This window comes from Oncorhynchus clarkii, chromosome 10 (assembly GCF_045791955.1).
Source record: "Oncorhynchus clarkii lewisi isolate Uvic-CL-2024 chromosome 10, UVic_Ocla_1.0, whole genome shotgun sequence".
NCBI classification, from domain to species: domain Eukaryota; kingdom Metazoa; phylum Chordata; class Actinopteri; order Salmoniformes; family Salmonidae; genus Oncorhynchus; species Oncorhynchus clarkii.
In genome coordinates, this window is record NC_092156.1 from 41,902,299 (window position 1) to 41,921,512 (window position 19,214).

The 19,214-nt window shown below is 42.5% G+C and overlaps 1 long non-coding RNA gene across 1 annotated transcript; it reads left to right on the forward strand.

Moving 5' to 3' along the window:
• The first annotated feature begins 15,259 nt into the window (after positions 1-15,259).
• Positions 15,260-17,427, forward strand: LOC139418488 (uncharacterized). Its single transcript, XR_011635330.1, has 3 exons — positions 15,260-15,354; positions 15,697-16,072; positions 16,311-17,427. It is a non-coding gene; the product is annotated as an uncharacterized lncRNA (long non-coding RNA).
• Positions 17,428-19,214: the final 1,787 nt, after the last annotated feature.

Sequence of the window (19,214 nt, forward strand, 5' to 3'; positions counted from 1 at the left end):
TTCCCTCAAAACATAACGATGGTCATTATGGCCAAACAGTTAGATTTTTGTTTCATCAGACCAGAGGACATTTCTCCAAAAAGTACGATCTTTGTCCCCATGTGCAGTTGCAAAAGTAGTCAGGCTTTTTTATGGCGGTTTTGGAGCAGTGGCTTCTTCCTTGCTGAGCAGCCTTTCATGTTATGTCGATATAGGACTCGTTTTACTGTGGATATAGATACTTTTGTACCTGTTTCTTCTAGCATCTTCACAAGGTCCTTTGCTGTTGTTCTGGGATTTACTTGCACTTTTCACACCAAAGTACATTCATCTCTAGGAAACAGAACGCGTCTCCATCCTGAGCTGTATGACAGCTGCATGGTCACATGGTGTTTATACTTGCGTACTATTGTTTGTACAGATGAACATGGTGCCTTCAGGCATTTGGAAATTGCTCCCAAGGATGAACCAGACTTGTGGAGGTCTACAATTTATTTTCTGAGGTCTTGGCTAATTTCTTTTGACTTTCCAATGATGTCAAGCAAAGAGGCACTGAGTTTGAACGTGGGCCTTGAAATATATCAACAGGTACACCTCCGATTGACTAAAAAGGATGTAAATTACCATATCAGTAGCTTCTAAGGCCATGACATAATTTTCTGGAATTTTCCAAGCTGTTTAAAACTTGTTTTTCAACCACTCCACAAATTTCTTATGAACAAACTATAGTTTTGGCAAGTCGGTTAGGACATCTACTTTGTGCATGACACAAGTAATTTTTCCAACAATTGTTTACAGACAGATTATTGCACTTATAATTCACTGTATCACAATTCCAGTGGGTCAGAAGTGTACATACACTAAGTTGACTGCGCCTTTAATGACTCCAACCTAAGTGTATGTAAACTTCCGACTTCAACTGTATGTATCAACATGGGTTACTTACACAGTGGCACTCCACTCTAATACTTAAGTTAATCATGAAAAGATGCAGCCTAACAGCAGGAGGGAGAGACAAACACATTGATATTTAAGTCTGACTGACTTAATGAGAAACTGACTGACAGGCAGAGACAGTCATTACTGAGCTGCAAACAGAGAGACTGATATACTGTACACAGACATAGCTGACACACAGGGGTTCAACCTAAATTAATTTGATTTGTTTCATACTGATCTACACAACCTTCTCCACATATATATATATATATATATATACACACACACTACCTTTCAAACGTTTGGACACACATTCTCATTCAAGGGTTTTCCTTTATTTTGACATTATTATGATTTCTATCATTTAGGGTTTAGGCATATAGCCTGCAGTTATTCCAGTTGTGTTATCCAGCTAGCGTTATACTAATAATGGGGCTTGCTAATACTAACAAGCTAGCTAGTGTTTACATTGAAAATGAACTACTCTTAATACTAGTGTTGACACAAGTAGCTAGCTAGCTAGCTAATGTTAACATGCTGGGTGTGTCTTATGTAACACCCTTGCGTAAAGATACCCTGAGAACAAGGTTCAGGGAAGATAAGACCATTGAGGCCAGTTAGTGTTATATAAATATTCATACACATAGCTCATATAAATAAAGACATTCCGTCGTAAGAACACATACACCAAGCCATAAGACTGACCCCCTCTTCCTTATATAAACACACATCTCATCTCCCTCTAACTGGCCGGTCCCAAGCGCAAAGGACTTTTGCTGTGCACCAATGGGGCCCGCTCTGGCTAGAGCAAGGCCCGCCTCCAACCCTCCGACCAGTCAAGAAGACCGAAACGACAAGACTCCACCTACTGTATTCTATGTATAAAAATGAATGTAACCGTAGTATAAGGCCTCTTTTTCACCTGGCTCCTTGCCGAGTTATGTGAACTAGGTCCGTGCACGTAAAACTGCGGGACAAGATATCTCTGACTCATTAAAACTGTCTTTTGTTACAACTGAAATCCACTCTGTCCAGCGTCCGTGATTTGGTCTCAACTCTCCAGAATTTAAACACTAACATTAGCTAACCTAGCTAGCTAGCTAATGTTAGCGGTCAAGGCATAGAAAGTATATTCTGTATGTTAAAGACATGCTCCGGAATTTAGTTCATACATGCGTAATCTATGAGCAGAATTACTGTTTTACCTCACTTAGCCACAAAATCCCTAGTTTGAAAGTGACTGTTTATTGGAAACTGTGTGGCGCCATTTTCCCCCACATGGGACAGCCCCTAGCAATTTGAGTTCCAGCCAATGAGATTCAGCCCCTCGACATTTGAGTGACAGCTAGCAAGATGCACATACAGCAGAGCGAGAGAGAGCAATGATGTGGTGCACGCATGTGATGTGGTACGCAATTTTGGGACCACTTTTGGCTCATGAGCACTACTTTCAGAACTACAACCTCTTTAACTAAGTTAGCTAGCTAGCCTAGTTGGTAGGCCTACCAAAAAGAGCAGCTAATGTTTGCTAGCTAGCTTGGGTATTATGCTGGATGATTTAACTTAAGTAGTTCGCTAGCTAGCTAGCGTTTGCCAGCTAGCAAGCTATTGTTCGTTAGCTAGCCAACCCCAGACTAGATAGCTGGCAAACGCTAGCTAACTACCTATAGGCTAAATCATTCAGCACAATTTCTGTATTCGAAAAGCCAAACAAATTGCATCTATCTTTGTGGATATTTGTGTCTCCTCTACAACACTCTCTTTCATGACAATCTCATGTCTGGATTTTGCACACTGTCACTATGCACGATCAACATAAATTGTGGGCACGTCATCGTTATTTTGAGCATGTTGCACAGATGAGCAGATCGTGTCGTGATACCTTATTTCCTGGGATAAATATATAAGTGCACCAATGCATCCCATCCAAGAGTGAGAATGTTCCTCAACCGTGAAACCCTTGCAAGGTTCCATGATGAAATAAGAGGTTGTCTTATGACCATTTTAAGTACATTTATAAACCGTTATTCAACCAAGCTTAATAGGCTCACAATTTGTCAAGCACTGAATGACTATCTCACAATTTTAGCCATACCTGTTTACTAACGTGTTAAATCTTTTTGAATTACGCTTAACCCAATGAGTCCCACCGTATTGCCGGTGCGCTTTGGACTTATAACTCCTTTTAAACATTGTATGGTTGAGCTACCGACTTCTGGGTTGAACAATTGGATGTGTTTATCCCTTCCGCATCCATAGATACCATTAGTCTGTGTGATTAACGAGGGTAGAGCTGCGTTTGGGAGACAAGGGCGGAATCCGAAGGAGACCGAATGGTTTGAGCTACAAACTCTGGCGAACATGCACATGTAACAAGCTCACATAGTTGCTGTCACGAATTCCAAACTCCACACAGTTCTCACTGACTGGTTGGATATTCATTTCCCAGTGGGCAAATCATGTCTGTACTTACAGCATTCATATACATTTACTTTATCAGGTTTTTGCTTTATTTATTTTATTTTTTTTACATTTTATTTTAATTTGAACTTTATCTGTCAATAAAACGTATGAATGCAACTGTTTATGTCAAAATGTTTTGTGTTCTACTTGTAGCCCTGGTTGTCCTGAAAAGAAAAGGGTAAAGCCATAGCTGCAGGAAGACGTTTTGAGTAGAGGGTGCTGAGTGCAAGGGAGATGTTTTGAGTAGAGAGTGCTGAGTGCAGGAAGATGTTTTGAGTAGAGGGTGCTGAGTGCAGGAAGATGTTTTGAGTAGAGGGTGCTGAGTGCAGGAAGATGTTTTGAGTAGAGGGTGCTGAGTGCAGGAAGATGTTTTGAGTAGAGGGTGCTGAATGCAGGAAGATGTTTTGAGTAGAGGGTGCTGAGTGCAAGGAAGATGTTTTGAGTAGAGGGTGCTGAGTGCAGGAAGATGTTTTGAGTAGAGGGTGCTGAGTGCAGGAAGATGTTTTGAGTAGAGGGTGCTGAGTGCAAGGAAGATGTTTTGAGTAGAGGGTGCTGAGTGCAGGAAGATGTTTTGAGTAGAGGGTGCTGAGTGCAGGAAGATGTTTTGAGTAGAGGGTGCTGAGTGCAGGAAGATGTTTTGAGTAGAGGGTGCTGAGTGCAGAAAGATGTTTTGAGTAGAGGGTGCTGAGTGCAGGGGGGGAAATCCTCTTTATAATGAAGTAGTTGTAGGCTAACAATGAAATAAAATTCCTAATGTGATGAGTAGCCTAAGCATAGGACAAAATTCGGTAACAGTTTCACTGCAACCTAAAGCAAATTGAAATAAATTTGCCAAAATGATATAGGCTTAATTACTCTATACAGAAATAAATAATAATTCAAAGTACTTTTCCAGACAGCATGATTTCCACCGCTTCTTTTAAAGCAGTGGAATTTTTCAAGCCTATATGCCTAGTTGGGAAGCCAACAATTTGAAGCTGTCAATGAAATGCAATGCATCTAATATATGTGTGAAGATAATGTGTCTTGAGTATATTTTGAAATGGTACTTGAACTCCGTGAAGCTTTTATTTGGGCTGCAATTTCTGAGGCTGGTAACTGGAATGAACTTATCCTCTGCAGCAGAGGTTACTATGGGTCTTCCATTCCTGTGGCGGTCCTCATGAGAGCCAGTTTCATCATAGCGCTTGATGGTTTTTGCGACTGCACTTGAAGAAACTTTCAAAGTTCTTGAAATGTTCTGGATTGACTGACCTTCATGTCTTAAAGTATTGATGGACTGCCGTTTCTCTTTAATTGAGCTGTTCTTGCCATAATATGGACTTGGACTCTTATGGACTCTTTTACCAAATAGGGCTATCTTCTGTATACCTCCCCTACCTTGACACAACACAACTGATTGGCTCAAATGCATTAATTAAGAAGGAAAGAAATTCCAGTTAAATGAACTTTTAAGAAGGCACACCTGTTAATTGAAATGCATTCCAGGTGACTGCCTTATGAAGCTGGTTGAGAGAATGCCAAGAGTGTGCAAAGCTGAGGCAAAGGGTGGCTATTTGAAGAATCTCAAATAGAACATATTTTATTTTTAACACTTTTTTGGTTACTACATGATTCCATGTGTGTTATTTCATAGTTTTGATGTCTTCACTATTATTCTACAATGTAGAAAATAGTAAAAATAAAGAAAAACCCTTGTGTTCTAAAACTTTTTACCGGTAGTGTTCACTGAGTGTACAAAACATTAAGAGCACCTGCTCTTTCCACGACAGATTGTCCAGGTGAATCCAAGGGAAAGCTATGATCCCTTATTGATATCACTTGTTAAATCCACTTTAAATCAGTGTAGATGACGGGGAGGAGACAGGTTAAAGAAGGATTTTTAAGCTTTGAGACAATTGAGACATGGATTATGTCTGTGTGCCAGTCAGAGCGTGAATGAGTAAGACAAAAGATTCAAGTGCCTTTGAACGGGGTATGGTAGTTGGTGCTAGGCACACTAGTTTTTTCACACTTAACAGTTTCCTGTATGTATCAAGAATAGTCCACCACCCAAAGGGCATGCAGTCAATTTATTATTTATTAGGACAGTGTTTTTTGTGTTGTACACAGTAATTGGGCCAAAGAGGGGGGGGGGGGGGGCAACTCAATATTAGGAAGGTGTTTCTTTAATGTTTTCTGCACAGTAATTGGGCCGGACCCACACTCATTTGATTGATTTCATACAATATTGCACTTCACTAGCGATAGCAAACGTTAAGACAGATAGAAAGGGAGCCAGACAGGAGGAATATAGATTAATGTGATTTAAAGAACCTGTATTTTCATCAAGATGACGCTTGAACAGAAGGGGAAACTAACAGAGTCACTAACAACCAAAACGAAACAGGAGGGGTTCTGAAAGACACTCGGGGGTGTCCACTGAAAGTTGACGAGCAACAACAACTGTAACCTAAGACACCCACCATGAACGCCCACTAAATCTGCCCAAGTAGAGGCAACCAAAATAAAACCCAAACAATTTAAAGACAGGAAGCAAACAAAAAAGGAGAGCAAAATGAAAACAGAGATTTTAGAAATCAAATAGGGAGAGCCATCCACTCTTAAATATCACCTGTGCCAGTACAGCTGAAACACCTTCTGACTAACGAGATGACAAGCTAGCACAGATGTAATACATATTGACTAATGAGGTGATGCCAATCGGTGTGCCCAACGTGCTAATGTTCAACCTCTAAATATAAATGGTTAAATCAAAGCCTGTAACAAGGCCTACTGCAAAATTACAACGAGAGAGAGATAATGAGAGGGGTGTTGTAACTAAGATTGTGCCTATTGAAACTCGGCTTATCCATCGCGGCGATCCATCACGGAGAAAAGCGCTCACCTCAATCCAGCACCAACGGATGGATGGAGATAAGAGAAGAGGAGAGAGATGGAGAAAGAGATATCTGACTTAACTCAAACTAAACTGTGTTAAACTGAGATAACAGGAAGGAAAAATGTTAGCATTTGTAAATATATTTATTTGACATATATATTTTATAGAATAAAACATTTATAATATATGTCCTTATTGGGGGCATAATAGTTCATAGAATGACGTATATACATCACTTTAAGCATGCATAAATATTGTTTTAATATACACTGTTTACAATGACTTCTTGTCAAACAATCTGACAATTCGGGCATGTAGGAATAAATATACATTCTATAAACACAGAAACATGACTCTGAAAAAGGTTATGGCTGTATTGGGATGACTACGGTGATATTGAGGTTATGGTAACATGTTGGTCATCCGTTCCTACTTCCTAGCACTGACCAGGACAATGGGGATGATGCGGCTCTTCATCTCTCTGGACATCTGGCACCAGACACAGCAGTTGCAGCAGGTGGCGTTCACACAGTCGTTACAGATAGTGCCCTGGAGACAAAGAGTAAGGGTAACATGACATAGTAAAAGCAAATCACCAGAACTATCACACCACACAGGATGACACAAAATCGAAGCTAGCCATGTTCGATGGAAATTAAAATGAGGAGTCCTTTCTGTTCCATTCAAACGGCAGGCTAGGAAGTGTGGCTGGAATGGTGCTCAGCGGGTTGACCGGCTACACTACAGCCATCAGAAATGTATGTTCACTGCCTGAGTAAATTCGGGAGGACTATAACCTTCTCAAGGAGCGGCTGAACCAGCTTTTTGGTCAGTGGAACCCCCCGTCCACAGTCAGAAGGAAGTTGGGAGAGCTTTGCCAATCCAAGGAGTCGTCGGCTGAATTTGCAGAGGAAGTGCGCTGGCTGGTCACACTTACCGATCCTGGTGTAAACTGTCATGGCCAAAAATATTAGATGCAATGGTTGTAAAGGTGGAGAGAGGTCTGTTCGTAATCAAGAGATGTTCTACTTTTTTGACACCACACTCCACAAAGCAAATCCAGCACGCTCCAGTTTTATCTTGTCTTGATAACTGTCCAGTCATAAGGTCAAGTGCTGCAAAGAAAGACCTAATTAAGCTGCAGCTGGCCCAGAACAGAGTGGCACGTATTGCTCTTCATTGTAATCAAGGGGTTAATATTAATACTATGGATTGCCAGTCTCTCTTGGCTAAGAGTTGAGGAAAGACTGACTGCGTCAAGTTCTTGTTTAAATTAGAAACATTAATGTGTTGGAAATTCCAAATTGTTTGCATAGTCAACTTACACACAGCACTGACACACACACTTACCCCACCACACATGCCACCAGGGGTCTTTTCACAGTCCCCAGGTCCAGAACAAATTCAAGGAAGCGTACAGTATTATACAGAGCCATGATTGAATGGAACTCCCTTCCATCTCATATAGCGCAAGTGAACAGCAAACCTGGTTTAAAAAATAATGAAATAACACTCACGGCACAATGCCTCTCCTTCCCTATGTGACCTACTTGTTGTGTGTATGTACTGACATGTATGTGGAACTGATAGATGCGCACACACACACACACTACATGTTAATGTTTTTGAACATATGTAAATTGTAAAGTATTTTGTCTGTAATGTCTTTTTCGTTATATGTCGGACTCCAGTAAGACTAGCTGTCACCGTTGGCGTCGGCTAATGGGGAGCCTAATGAATCAAAACAAATCAAAAACTAGATCTGCGAGATCAACTAGCAACCAACGCATTCCCCAAGGGCCTCAGGAACCAGAATGTGGCTTATGAGGTAATGAATCAAGATCCCAGCTCACTTGTGGAGGCTTAGACTTGCAGAAGATGAATAAGCTACAGCTAAAGCTTGAGCAGGCTGCCGCTGTGGACCACAGGATCCAGGAGTTGCCAGAGTACTCTCTCAGGCAGTTCGAGGGCAGCAGTCTTGAGAGTCAGGAGAGGAGACAAGGACGTTTAGCACTGCAGTAGGTTAACAGGACGAGAGTCCGCTCATCAAGTCCCACCCGCACTGCTACAGGGCCGTGTTACCAATGTGGTGAGGAAGGACACTTCCGGAGAGAATGTGTGAGGCCCCTCAGCCTAACCCCTCCCCATACCCGTGGTGGTAAAGAACTTGGCCAAGCTACTTCTGCAGGTGGGCTTGTCAGCCAATGGAGCCAGTCCCCTACTGTACAAGTCAGCTGTTCTACAGAGCTGTTCTACAGAGATCAGATATCTCTGACAGTCAACGGCATCCCAGTTCAAGCTGTTGTAGAGACTGGAGCTGAAACAACAATCCTCTCTGAGAGCTTTACCAGCAGTTCCCTGTGAGTGAGCAGACAGCACTCAAGAAGAAACTCCTTTGGAATGCTGAGTCGGGGAAAGACATGACTGCCATGGGTGGACTGAAACTTAGATTTAAGATCTGCACCAGGAGCTTTGAATGGGAGGTGTACATGGCCCCTATACATGACACTTTCCTCCTCAGCCTGGACCTGTTGAGAGCTGCAAATGTAACTATTCATGCCAATGGAAGAGTCTTCATCGAGGGGGAACTTTTGCCTGACAAAATCGTTGGAAGCGACAGACCAGACTACTTCGTAGCTCGGGTGCTCCTGGAGAAAGACACAACCTTCCTACCAGAATGTGAATGTTTAGTCTGGGGTGAAGTTGACCATCCAAAGCCCGGTGTCTCTACTGTACCTGAGCCTCTAAGTATCAACGAAGCAGTGTCCTCCAGAAGTGTCGTCACAACCATGGAGCAGAGGGTGCCTGTCAGGCTCTGCAACCTTTCGAGCAACAAGGCCACTCTACCAAGAGGAGCTTGCCTTGGTTTCCTGGTCGAAACATTCACTGATGACCCCTCCAGTCCATCTTGTCCAGCTGAGCAGAAAGTGCCCAGCGACCAGAAATGAGAAGAGTGACTGCTGCCACAGACCTACCTGAACATCTCCGGGCCATGTTTGCTGCTTCATGTAACAAACTCAGTGGGGAACAACAACACAGGATGATTGAGCTCCTGCTGGAGTACAAGTCCCTTTTTGAAATGACCAACACTGACTTAGGTTACATGTCTGCTGTCACCCACAAGATAGACACTGGAGTGGCTAGGCCAGTACGTCAACAGGTTCGACAGACAACTCTTGGGTTCCAAGGAGAAGAGGAAACGCACCTCAAAGCCATGCTGGAAGCAGGTGTCGTCACACCATCCTCCTCAAAGTGGGTATCCCCCGTCATCTTAGCTTGTAAGAAGGATGGTGGAGTCCCCTGGTGTGTCAATTACCGCTGCCTCAACAACCTGACAGCCAAGGATGCATACCCCTTGCCCAAGATTGAAGAGTGTCTTGACATCCTTGTTGGAGAAAATGTTTTCTCCACATTAGATCTTCAATCCGGGTATTGGCAGATAACAGTCGATGAAAAGGACCAGGAGAAGACGGTGTTTATCACTAGATATGGGCTCTACCAATACACCTGTATACCATTCAGCCTTTGCAATGCCCCAAGTACGTTTCAGAGGGCCATGGAGCTCGTCCTCTGTGGACCCTAATGGGAAACTCCTACTGCTCTATCTGGATGACACCATCATCCTGGGGAGAAGAGTTGACGAGAGCCTAGAACGGCTTGCAGATGTCTTCCAATCCCTTCACAGCTACGGACTAAAGCTGATGTAATCTAAGGATCAAGTTACCCTGGAGAGCCCTGCACTAAGAAAGTACTGGCTGTGCTGTCCTCAAGTTGAACTATGCCAAGGTGTTCTCTACTACCACTGGGAGAAAGCTGGTGGACTCAGCCCATCTTCATTGTTGCTGGTGCCAGCCTCAATGCAGACTGAAGTGTTGCAGGCTTGCAACGACCTGTCAGAGCTTGCCACGACCCTTCTCCACCAGAGCTACCACTTGTATGGAATGGGAGGAGATGTCCACCTGTTTATAGAGAGATGTCAGCACTGCAATTCTCATAAATCTGCAGGTCCCATTAAAAGAGCCAAGATTCAAACTAACAGCTGGAGCACCTCTGGATCGTCTCCATGTGATCATGCTAGACCCATTTCCAGGATCCAGTTCCGGAAACAAGTACATCCTCAACATCATCGACCAGTTTACTCTGTGGGTTGAATCTTTTCCTGTTCCTGACAAAGGAGCTTAAAACAGCTACTAAGAGACTGGTATATTACTTCAATGCCAAACTCGAGGTGCACACAGACCAAGTTTTTGGTTCAAGAGTGTGTGCAGGCTCTTGCAGATCTCAAAGACAAGGACAACCCCCTATCATCCGGCTTCCAACGGTTAGGTTGAGCGGTTCAACCGCATACTACTCCAGATGATCTGCTGCTACGTGGACCAGAATCAGCAAAACTGGGATGAACACTTGCAGCTCCTGACATCAGCGTACCCCAGCTCCCTTTAGGCAATCACTGGGTTCACTCCAAACCGACTGATGCTTGGAAGAGAGATCCATCAACCTCAGGATATCTGGTCTGGTGCAGCAGAGGTAAAGTATGACAGGATGGAAGGCCCAGCATTCCTCTACGACCTGGAGAAGGTCTAAAGGAAGCACAAAGAACTGCAAGGGAGCATTTCCGAGCAGCTCAGCAGAGTCAAAATAAAATATATGAGAGAGGACTTACACTGTCGGAGATCTTGTCTACAGTTGAAGTTGGAAGTTTACATACACTTAGGTTGGAGTCATTAAAACTTGTTTTTCTCCACATATTTCTAGTTAACAAACTATAGTTTTGGCAAGTCGGTTAGGACATCTACTTTGTGCATGACACAAGTAATTTTTCCAACAATTGTTTACAGACAGATAATTTAACTTAAAGTTCTCTGTATCACAATTCCAGTGGAAGAAGCCACAGCTTGCTTTCTTCCGTGGAGTTTCCAGTCAAGTTATAAGTCAGAGAGACTGTGGACTTTGTTTATTTATATTTATTGTTTAAGCCAGTCTACAGCAAGTTTAGACCGTAATGACGGTAGTTATGCCATACTGTAGGTTAAGGAGTTCGGGTTATGGCATTTGTGCCCAACCTTCTTTGACTTGAGATCTACTTTTTCATTTGCCAGCCTGATGAGATCTACCAGTCTCTAAATCTAAACCAACCAACAAAATGTATGAAACGCAACACACCACTGAGTATGGACCTGCTGCTATGATACCTATTTGGTACCCAAATATAATTTGGACCAATAACATGTTTTCCACAAATAAGTGCACTCATTTAATTTCCTACCTTAGTGTGACTTTTGGCATTGTGTGGAGGCAAGTAGGTTTCATAGTCAGGGCTGTAGCAGCTTGTTGCAAGTCCCATGCAGGCCACAAGGTGGTCACCAGACATAGTAGGTCTGTACTTAGACTTTATTATCTTCATGTGAGAAAATGCAGATTCACAGAGGTAGGTTGATCCAAAAAGGGCTGATACGTTGAGAGCACATCTTCTTATGTTGGTATACTTCTCCTCTAGCAGTAGCTCCCTGAACTCTTCCTTTCTCAGTGGTTGCCCTGGATTTCAGCTGAATGTCATTTTGAAGGGTGAGAAATTTAGTTTCTGCTATTGTTGTGTCCAACTGAAAAGGTGATTCCATTTTGGATTCAATGACCTCCAGATTTATGTCTGTGCCAAACGGAAAGCACATATACTGTAAGTGGCAATAGGCTCAAGTGATGCAAAGTCAGTGAAACGGCTGTCAAACTCAGATAAGATGCTCTGGACTTGCTCCACATAACATGCACTGTCAAGCTGTGCTGTGTCCTTGCCCTGACGTTCAAGTTCTGAATGTATGTGTTGAAAGAAGTGCAGGTCCTTATGTTGCAGCTTTCTTGTGAGCAGTTGTAGTTTGCATTTAAAAGTGTTCACAGAGCAGATCATGTCGATTACGTTTGCCTTTTCCTTGCAGCTCTACATTTAATTCATTAAGCATGTAAGTTAGGTCAGTGAGAAAAGCTAAATCCAGGAGCCACTGTGTGTCCTCTAGCTGTGCATATTCTGCATGTTTGGAGACCTTGAGAAACTCCTTGATTTCAGGCATCAAGTCACTGAATCTCCCTAAAAATGTATCTCGGCTCAGCCACCGCACATCTGTGTGGAGCAGCAGGCCTGTGTGCTCCGCTTCAGTCTCTTCTAAGTGAGCCCGAAATAGCCTCCGCTGTAGGCTTCTTGCTTGAGTAGAACACACAATCTTCATCGCAACATCCATCACTTTTTTCATGTTTAACATCTTCCTGCACAAAGCTTGTTGATAAATTACACAGTGATAACTAAGGAAATCCGGGAAAGAATCATCCTGTTTGCACAATGCAACGAACCCACTAATGCGGCCAAGCATAGCGGATGCCCCATAGGTAGGAATGAAAACTAGCTTACAAAATGGGCATTTGGAATTTATTAGCAAACCTCATAAAAGCTTGAAAAATATATTTGCCCCTTGTGTGCTGTGCCACCAGAGACTCTGGGTTTGAGCTCAGGCTCTGTCGCAGCCGGCTGCGACCGGGAGGTCCATGGGGCGACGCACAATTGGCCTAGCGTCGTCGGGGTTAGGGAGGGTTTGGCCGGTAGGGATATCCTTGTCTCATTGCGCACTAGCGACTCCTGTGGCGGGCCGGGCGCAGTGCACACTAGCCAGGTGTACAGTGTTTCCTTCGGGCTGGCTTCCGGGTTGCATGCGCACTGTGTTAAGAAGAAGTGCGGCTTGGTTGGGTTGTGTTCCGGAGGACGCATGGCTTTCGACCTTCGTCTCTTCCTCGCCCGTACGGGAGTGGTAGCGATGAGACAAGATAGTAACTAATAACAATTGGATACCATGAAATTAGGGGGTAAAATTGATAAAATAATAATGATTTAAAAAAAATGCATAACTGTGCCACATCTACCATATCTGTGGACTCGTCAAACTGGAGGGAATAACACTTGCAGTTGTCAGTTGATTCTAGAGGTTCTCTGCTATTCCCTCACATCTTCTTGTCACCGTTTTTCTGGACAACTGAATGTCATTGATGGCAGCCTCAATAAATGCTTCATTGATTGCCTCCCCATCTTTGAATGACTTTTTATGCTTAGCAAGAACGCGACTCACACGATAAGATGTTGCCGCCTTCCCAACTGCTGCGCTGTCAGTTTTTTCTTTTTTTTGTACCTTTCTTCTTCGTAATTCAGTCTTTGCTGGAAAATCTATTTCCTGGGTTTTGTGTGGTTTTAAACTGTTGTTCTATGTTACTTTTCTTTGGGATAACGATGCTATTTTGGCAGATGAGACACACACATTTTAATAATAATAAAATAAAATAATTATTTGTGGAAATGACCCATTTTCTGTTTTTTCTTTGTATTCTTCCCTTCACTCATTATTGGTGCTGTCGACCACACAACTTAAGAACAATTTAACAACGAATCTGACTACAAAGTTTGCTAGCTAGCTACCTGCCTGGCATCACTGTTACCTCGACTTGGAGTTGGCGGGCGGCATCTGACCGCGCTAACTAAGCATACGTAAATAAGTGGGCAGGGACGGGTCCTATTTTACGTAAATCACGTGACTTTTCAGACATTGCTGTGAATGGAGGATTGTCGAAACATTAAAACAGAGATTATAGGCATTGTGTGGCTGAATTTGAGTAGATATATAATCATCTCACGATCGACTGGCAAGCACTCCACGATAGACCAGTAGATTGCGATCGACTGGTTGGGCACCCCTGGGTTAGGGGAAGGGATAGCTAACATGCTAAGTAGTTGCAAAGTAGCTAAAAAGTTTAAAGTAGTTGTAAAGTTGCTTAAATTGTCTGTGATGAGATTCGAACACGCAACCTTTGGGTTGCTAGTCGTTCGTGTTAAATATCATACTAATTTGGGTGCCCCTGATTTATGTTTACTATGTTGCATCTATTCTTAAGGCTAAGCAGGTAGCTTAGCGGTTTAGAGTGCTATACCAGTAATTGAAAAGTTGCTGGTTCAAATCCCTAGATCAACTAGGCACTTAACTCTAATTGCTCTTATAGGTCACTCTGGATAATAGTGACTGCTAAATGATGTAAAAGTAAAAGAAACCAGACTGGGTAACTAGTCTGACCTAAGAACAATGTCCAATTGCTGGTACAAGTATGTTGTTTTTAGAAAAGGGGCGTACCAGGGCAACTGATTATAAATAAATGTTTCTAAATGACCAAATATTTGATCAACTTACCTCATAATAATTTTATTAGAGTGACTTAAAAAATGTTGATTAGCATTTTAACTCTTGTGCACCCAACATGTTCAGGAAGATATTAGGGTCACAACACCAAAACACTTCATTGCATTTCCCCCTTTTATCGACCTCTCATTTCCAGGAACTGAGGATGTCCAGGAAGGACATTAATAATGGAGATGTGATAATCAAACATAGAACTGTCCTACTACTTTGACAAATCCTTTCACACGTGGGCTATAATTGAAGCAGGGGAGTGAATGGACAGACATGTTGGACATTAGTGTGTTGCAACAACAACAACAAAACAGCTAGTCCTGCAACGTACTACACCAAGTCTTTCCAACATTCTCTCACCATGCGAAGCAGGATATTACCTTCATCAGAGAAGTTTGATGACTCATACAAACAGAAAGACCAATTTAACACATCTAAATGAATAAGGCCAGATGTCTGAACAATGTCTCTTCTACCTCCACCCAGTCAGCTAAATGGAGGCACTTGTTTAATGCTGTGACTATGATCAGATTCACAACCTCTTTAGTCTCTTTATTATTTGCCTGTTTGTAATGGAATTCCATAAATACGAGTGTGTGAGTAATCTCATACTCATACATCGATTTTTTATTTTATTTTATTTTACATGTTGCCACAATTCCTGCAACTTCAATTCGTTCATCATGACGCTATCAGGTGCGGGTTTGGGAAATCCCGGATTGTAATAACGCATTTATCATTGACGGTCTACACCTTTAAGACGTCGAAACTGTGCGTACTGGGAGTGGGCATATGTTCAACTGTAAAATCACAACAACACATCGCAATTGGGGGGTATGTGAAGAGGACTCTCTTCAGTGACCACTAGTTATTTAAAAGGTTTGAAATAATGTACACCAATATTTTACCAGATTAACTGAAAAGTGAATCATACTGAAACAATATTGATGGGGAAATGCATTTGGGATAAGTTTTGCGCAATGGTCGAGCAAGCGTCTTGGTCTGCAGACGTCAACACATTTAGTGTGACAGTTTCACGAGCTGATATTTTTCGTTTTGATTTGCCTCTAGAATGTTGTAATTTAATAGTCTGACATTTATGGCATAAATGTGTTGTGGATCAGCAGGGATACTGTGCCGGCAAAGTGTGAACAATTTATTCAGTTGATTTTTTATGAGTTTTGTTATGTACCACATTCTCCATTTTAACTACGTCTTCAGCCAAGAATAACGACATTTATCTCATCAACACTAAAATATCTGCCGGTATCCTGCATGCTGTACTGTTGTGGAAGCAAGGACAAGGAGAAGCAGCGCTCGGACGCTGCTGAGGTGTCGAGAATTCTAGAGACAGAGAAAAACCGAAAGAACCGTGAAAGCGCACCTCAACCACTGGAAATGTACGGAATAGCGGGAATACCCGAGTTTCTACCCCCCTCTGGCGTACTCCAGCCCAGCTCAGTAATCCCACTCGAGTCTGGTGAGGTGCCTGGTTTGGGGAGTCGATTCAACAGGGGTGTGCTGAGCTTTGACTCCCCCCAGCGGAGACGAGGCCAACGGGCCCCGAAGCTAGGGCAAATAGGACGTTCGAAGAGAGGTGAGTGCGGCAGATGAAGCAAGCAAAAGATAAGGAACGAGAATTGAGACGAAAGAAACTGAAAATATAGTTGGTCTAAAATATAGTTTCATTCTAGGTTTATCGATAAAATAACTAAGTTAGTCTGACCAGAATATGTACTTATTTTAATTGTATGATTATACAGAATCAGACGAACCTTGCATGTCTTTTCTCCTGCTTTTAATATATATATATATATATCATGTTTTTTTTACAGTGGTGATAGAGGATGAGGACTTGGATGACGTCATGAACAACAATGGCCTCCCCATATCAATCAATATCTCTCCTGTTGCCTAAACACTGTCAGACTGTCCAGACCTCAAGAAGCTATCGTGCACATTTGTGAAATTCTGAGGCGAGTACCACTTGTTCTGGACCATACCCAGTTCAGGTGCCCATTGCAAAGTTTACAATAGCAGCATGCGCATCACCAGTAGTTTAGCTCTTCCCGGAGGGAAGGTGGGTGTCCCAAGGAAATAGAGAGAACACGGTGCATCTCTGCTGCTGTTCTGGTTTTGAACGGGAGGGGAGCAAGTTGGATAGATTTGGAGCCAGACAGTCTGAAACATAAGCACACACGAGAAGGCCCTACCCATCAAGACCTGCCCCTTAAAAATGAGTTGACCTATGCTTTTTCATTGTTTCACATATTATTTTGACAAATACACTTTATTTTAGCCTTTGATGGTCGACAACACTGTCTCGTTTTGGTGCAAGTGAAGTGTCTGTAAAATCTGTTCTAAAACATGATAGATAGATACACTGATAGACTTTCATTTGTCATGCACATCCTAATTAGAAACTTAGTAAGCCTATACCCTGCCTATGTTGTAATGTATTTCATTTTTACCCTTGAGTTACTAGACAAAGGAGTTCTCACTGTGAACTAGTGAACTTCTATGTATCCCTGAATAGAGGTGTAAAGACATTTTTTTTTTGAATTAGCTTCTTGTCCAATGTCCTTCACCAATCACCATAATAATCTAATCTGGTCTAAAAAAAAAAAATCGTATGACATTCAGACAAGACCTCTGCTCTTGGAGTATGGAGTATCATTCATTTTGGTGGTTCATGTAAAACCCAGTTACGAATCAGAATGATGAAGTAGATCGCAACATGGAGGAGAAATGTGGTATTTGGTGCATGACTGACCGAGCTGTGAGGAATACATTGTTTTGATATGGAACCATTGGTCAGTTTGGCTCAGACTTTTTCCCGATAGCTGTAAAGTTATACAATTATATCACTAAAAGGGTTAGGCCTACTTCAACTCCAGTTACAGTAATTCAATTCTCATTAAAACAAAAATAAATTATATGCTTGGACTGATACTAAAGTGAGTGTTTGTTTTTTTACTCTTTGCATGAAAGAGTGGCATGTGTTATTGTAAAACCTTGATTATACTTCTTGGAATGTGATATGCTGTTGTACAGTGATAGTACCACAAGATGGAGATAAAGTCGAATGAACAGTGCTCTGCCCAGAACTTTTGTCTCACTCAACTAGTACAGACTTGTAATTCATTTGGAATAAAAACCTGTTTGGGTAGTCTTTGGAAATGAACCTATTTTTGGGTAGTCTTTGAAAATTAACCTAAGTCACAAGATCACTGTTGAAGACAATGAGAACATTTTTGGTTTGAGGAGAAGTGTTATTTTGGCAAAATTGAGATCTGAGAGAACTTTGTGGATGTACCCTCCCCTACATATTTATTTGGACAGTGAAGCTAAAACATTTAACTTGGCTCCATATTCCAGCATTTTGGTTTTGAGCTCAAATGTTTCAAATGAGGCGACAGTACAAAATGTCACCTCTTATTTGAGGGTATTTCAAATCAAAGTTTATTGGTTGCATACACAGATTTGCAGCTGTTATGGCAGCAACTAAACTAGTGGTTAGAGCGTTAGGCCAGTAACCGAAGGTCGCTAGTTTGAATACCCAAGCCGACAACGTGAAAAAACATTTTGATGTGCCCTTGATCAAGGCACTTAATCCTAATTCGCTCCAGGGGGCGCCGTACTACCAAGGCTAACCTGAGAATACAGTATATACTTAAACAGTGAGTAAACAACAGAATATGAGGTGTATGACTCTGACTCTCCCCATGACTCTGTAAATGGGGAATTAGTCTCAAGGTGCAGGGCAGAGTACCGGGCAGGCAGCCGGCTAGTGATGGCTGTTCAACAGTGATGACATGGAGATAAACTGCTTCTTTCAGTCTCTCGGTCTCTGCTAGAAGGGTGACTGAGGTCCTTGATGATGTTATTGGCCTTTCTTTGACACTGAGTGCAGCGTGCACCCGGTGATGCGTGCCCCCGATGATGCATTTTTTCATACATACACTATGTGACCAAAAGTACATGGACATCTGCTCTGAGAATATCTCGTTCCAAAATCAACGGCATTAACATGGAGTTGGTCTCCCCTTTGCTGCTATAACAGTCTCCACTCTTCTGGGAAGGCTTTCCACTAGATGTTGGAACGTTTCTGCGGGGACTTGCTTCCATTCAGCCACAAGAGCATTAGTGAGGTTGGGCACTAATGTTGGGCGATTCGGCCTGGCTTGCAGTCGGCGTTCCAATTCATCACAAAGGTATAGGGTTAAGTTCTTCCACGCCGATTTCAACAAACTATTTCTGTATGGACCTCGCTTTGTGCATGGGGGCATTGTCATGCTGAAACTGGAGGGGCCTAGCCCGAACCATGAAAAACAGCCCCCGATCTTTAGTCCTCTTCCACCAAACTTTACAGTTGGCACTATGCACTGGGGCAGGTAGCATTCTTCATGCGTCCATTGGACTGCCAGATGGTGAAGCGTGATTCATCACTCTAGAGAACGTGTTTCCACTGCTCCAGAGTACAATGGAGGAGAGCTTTACACCACTCCAGCTGAAGCTTGGCATTGCCATTGGTGATCTTAAGCTTGTGTGTGGCTGATCGGCCATAGAAACCCATTTCTTGATTTGTTGGAAAGGAGGCATCCTATGACAGTGCCAAGTTGAAAGTCAGGGCTCTTCAGTAAGGCCATTCTACTGCCAATGTTTGTCTATGGCGATTGTATGGTTGTGCGCTCAACTTTATATACCTGTCAGCAACAGGTGTGGCTGAAATAGACGAA